This window comes from Penaeus japonicus, unplaced genomic scaffold, assembly GCF_977035675.1.
Source record: "Penaeus japonicus unplaced genomic scaffold, GWHDUDI00000001_assembly GWHDUDI00000025, whole genome shotgun sequence".
NCBI lineage: Eukaryota > Metazoa > Arthropoda > Malacostraca > Decapoda > Penaeidae > Penaeus > Penaeus japonicus.
This window is the reverse complement of record NW_028234427.1, coordinates 16,715,481-16,720,480: the sequence shown is the minus strand read 5'-3', so window position 1 is coordinate 16,720,480 and position 5,000 is coordinate 16,715,481. Positions and strand designations below refer to the sequence as shown.

At 32.1% G+C, this 5,000-nt stretch overlaps 1 long non-coding RNA gene across 1 annotated transcript in view; it reads left to right on the top strand.

Moving 5' to 3' along the window:
* The window catches only part of LOC122251194 (uncharacterized), a 169,766-nt gene extending 165,100 nt beyond the window's left edge, over positions 1–4,666 (top strand). Inside the window, exon 2 of the long non-coding RNA XR_015192254.1 lies at positions 4,521–4,666. This is a non-coding gene — a long non-coding RNA (uncharacterized LOC122251194). The remainder of the gene's footprint in view (positions 1–4,520) is intronic.
* Positions 4,667–5,000: the final 334 nt, after the last annotated feature.

The following is a 5,000-nucleotide window of genomic DNA, read 5'->3' as shown; positions in this document are numbered from 1 at the left end:
AGAGAGAGAAGAGAAGAGAGAGAGAGAGAAAGAGAGAGAGAGAGAGAGAGAGAGAGAGAGAGAGAGAGAGAAGAGAGAGAGAGAGAGAGATGGAGAGAGAGAGAGAGAGAGAGAGAGAGAGAGAGAGAGAGAGAGAGAGAGAGAGAGAGAGAGAGAGAGAGAGAGAGAGAGAGAGAGAGAGAGAAGGGGGGGGGGAGCGATAGAGAGAGAGAGAGAGAGAGAGTAAGAGAGAGAGAGAGAGAGAGAGAGAGAGAGAGAGAGAGAGTAAGAGAGGGAGAGAGAGAGAGAGAGTAATAGAAAGAGAAAGAGAAAGAGAGAAGAGAGGCAGCGAACAGAAAACAAATGAGACAAGCAACCCCAGAAAACTTGAAAGAGCGAATAGACATGAGATGCTAGATATCACATGCAAATTGCGTATAACCTCCTCAATTATTCCTTCAATCCAGAGAGTTATTACGCAATCCAGTGCTCTACATGTGATTGATGTCAGGGATAATCTTTTTGATTGGAAATAGAAAATGTAAATCGGAGGACAAAGGAATTTATTTTGATGATGATGGGAAGATATTTAGGATGGACATAATAGCAGGATGGATTTCTATTATGATAGTGATGGAGAAAATGGTAGTAGCACGACAAGGAAAAGGTTTAAAACAATAATGATAATGATGATAGATAATGATATGAGTGATACTAATGATGATAATGATAATGGTAACAATTACAACAACGATAACAGCATAGTTAAACAAAATAATGAGGATGGCAATTGTAATGATGATAATGGTAAATATGATAATAAAAAAATGATGATCATAACTTTGATCATGATAATATCAACAGTTATCAACAATATAGATAATGATAATGAAAATATTGGTCATGATAATAGTAACAGTGAAATAAAGATAAGATGATAACAAAGTAAAAGTGAAAGATAACAATAACGATAATGATAGAAATAATAATAATAATGATAACGAAGATAATTATATCAATCATAATGTAAATATTAAAATAGATAATACTAAAAATAATAATAGGGATAATGATAATACTAAAAATGTTTATGATGATAATGATAATGATAATAATAATATTGACAATAACAGTAGAAATAGTATTGATAGTAATGGTAATGATGATAACAATAGTAATAAAATTCATGATAAGAATAACAATAGGAAAAATATAAAAATTCGAGTAAAAAAATTATAAAAAATGATAACAACAACAGCAGGAACGCGGATACTAATCTTAAGAAAAAAATATGAACTACAGTAAATACCAATTTCAAAGGAATAAGTTTAACTCACAACAGTTTAAAGTTGCCTTTCCACTTCTCAGACTCATTTCTATTCCCTAAACCAATTCCGGACGGTAAGCCTCTCTTGTTGGTTGCATTACGACTACAATTTCCCAGGTTTGTCTCATCTGCGCATGCGCAGGAAGATAATCTGTATCATGGAACGCTAGACTTGGTACGATGTTTCACGTTTGTTCCTTGTTTCTATTGTCATTGTTATCATGATTATCATTATGATTATCGTTGTTATTATTATGATTATCATTGCTATCATTTTGATAATTGTTGTTATCATTATAATTATCTTTATTATCATCATTACAGTTATCAATATTCTCATTATTATTATTATTGTTATCATTATCAATATCATTATTATTGCTATCATTATCAATATCATTATTATTGTTATCATTATCAATATCATTATTATTGTTATCATTATCAATATCATTATTAGTCTTATTGATGCTATCATTACCATCAACATCATTCATAATGATAATATTATCATTATTATTACTAATATCACTTGTAATAGTACTACTATCATTTTACTTTATCTTATCCTATTTGGTATAATTTATTTTGTGTGTGAGGGGGGAGAAGGCATCAGAAAGCAAGAGGATATAATATATCATGAGTCAAAACACGATCTGCAAATGCGTAAGCTCTATCCATGGTGTGTGTGTGTGTGAACTTGTCATGCGCTATCTGAGAATATACAACGTCAACCAATTTTGAAGAGCATATCTAAAATATATTTTTCATATATATAGTTTTTTTTCTCTTCCGCCGGGGAGTGCGTTATAGGGATTGCTTTGATGGGTAAATCACTAAAATTTAATCAACTAGTCCCTGGGGATTGGAAAACGGAGCCATATGGTTTTCACGTAATCCTGCAGACAAACATCATTGTTTTTCAACATGGCGTGAATAAACCTTCCACCGGAGGCTGTAACAATGATGAAAATGCCAGTACAACAACTACTACTAATGATAATGGCATTAAGAACAATTTCGTAGATAGTAACAGTGGAATGAAATATATACTAGAACCTATGTGGATAACAATAACAATGGTAAGAACAATCATCACATTGATAAAATCACTACTATCCTGAGTTCCACTTTACATTGCCATTCATCCTATTCCATCCGGCGACTCGACTGATGTTATCATATACATAATCAATATTCTCACATTCATCATCTTGTCGTCACTCATCAATAGCGTTATCGCTTTCATCACCATCTTCACAATCCCTATCAATAGCGGTATCTCATCATCATCATCAATAAAGTTATCAATAAAAACAACAAAGGTCCCATTCTCACCATCCTTATCATCAAAGTTATCAAACTGATCATCATAATGTAACATGCAACAAATTCCAATTTTCAAGCTATAGACTTTATCCGACCGAGAGGTATTTCCTTTCGCTGTCCACTCCCCGACTGATATCGCTTTTTGGATTAATGTAACTCTCTGCTTCAAGTCCTTTGGAGATCGTATGAACTGAAGGAAATGACGTATTGGAAATCATGAAATCTGACGAGTGGTTTGCAGTGGGATTGGGAAGGGGAGAAGGTTGAATATGATAGAGCAAGTTAATGGTGGATCATGTTACTGAAGATATAACTGCCACATCGATAGGAAAAATGGTACAATGATAACAGTGATAATGATCATTGGCAAAGCAAACACGTATAAACAAAAAATGTAATGACAGCTACATAGTTTGCATGGAGATGCTGAACGTAATTTAGCTAGCTTACTGTCAAAATTGTAATCTCTCTCTCTCTCTCTCTCTCTCTCTCTCTCTCTCTCTCTCTTTTCTCTCGTCCCCCCCCCCCTCTCGTTGTATCCATCAATCTATTATCTATTCATAAATGAATATCAATGATCTTTAATAGAAATAATGATGATGATAATGTCATCTTTAATAATAATCATGTTAAAAATGATAATAATGATGATCATTCTATTCATAATAACAATAATCAAATGATGATAAAAAACAATATTGATAATAGTAATAATGATATCAATTGTAATAATGATAATGATACTAATATTGATAATTACAGTAACTGTAATATTGTAATAATGTGTTAATGTAGTAATGGCAATGGTAATATCAACAGTAATATTAATGACAAAAATATTGAAAATAACGATAATGATTTATGCTACTTTTGATACTACTAATAAGGATCATGATAATGATGATAATTATAACAATAACAACAATAATACTGAGGCTAACAAAAATAATGATAAGCATAATTATATGAAATAAGAACGATCATAGTGATGGTGATGCTAATGATAACAATGATAATGATAACGACGATAATAGTAATAATGATAACAACAATGATGATGTTAATATAGATGCTAATATTGATAATAGTGAAATTACAATAATAACATCTATAACAACAATGATAATAATGATATTGGTGATAGTAATGATGGTAATAAGGATATTGGTAATAGTAATAGTGATATTAATGATGATTATAATAATGATAAAAATAACGATAATGTTATTAATGATAACAATAATGATGTAGTTAATAATAATACAATAATGATAAAGATTGGAAATGATAGTGGTGATAATGAGGAGGATAATGATAATAATAATGATAATAAAGATAATAGTAACGATGATATGATAATAATGATAATAGTAACAATGATATGATAATAACGTAAAAAGTAATGATAGCAATAATAGAAATGATAATGATAATGCTGCCGCTCATGATAATGATAATTTTTTAAATAAAATAATAACAATAATGTTAGTAATGATAATAGTAATGGAAATACTAATATTACTGAAAATTAAAATGTTGATAATGACAATAAAAACAATAAGGGTGACGATAAGAATCATAGGGATAATAATGATCATAATAATAATGATTATACTACTACTAATAATAATAATGATGATACTGAAAATGTTATGATAAATGAATAATGATGATGATAATGATGATATTGAAAATAATCATAACAAGGATAATGATATCACCAATAACAGTAATAGAATTACTATATCTGTTTATAAGTCTCACAATAATATTAGCATAACTACTCTCACAATATCAATGATAACATATGATTCCATTTACATGTCTACCGTTTTCCTTGTCAGCCGAATCTCTTTGACCTTTGACCTCTCTTCCCCTTCCCCAGCGACGCGTCTGCTGAGCGGGCCGGGATCAGGGCCCCTGGAGTTCACGCATCCCCGATACTGTGTCACGTTGCCGGAGGACACACACGTGGCAGCCCTCGTTGCGAATGTCACGGCCCTGCACAGCACAGGTGAGGGACGGAATTAGCTTGGGTCATGTTGGTAGCATTATTCCATGATTTCATTTCCTATTAAGCTTAATTTAGTTTTATCTCTTTCTGCCTCTCTCTCTCTCTCTCTCTCTCTCTCTCTCTCTCTCTCTCTCTCTCTCTCTCTCTCTCTCTCTCTCTCTCTCTCTCTCTCTCTCTCTCACTCTCTACCTCTCTCTCTCTTCCTCTCTGTTTCTCAGTATATTTGTCTGTTGCTTTCCTTCCCACCTCTCTCTCTTTAAAAACAAAAAGATAAAAGATATGGTCGAAATGGCGAGTGTCGAGAAGTCTCTCCAGAGTCGTTCGAATTCCTAGCAATTGTTTAATTGTCCT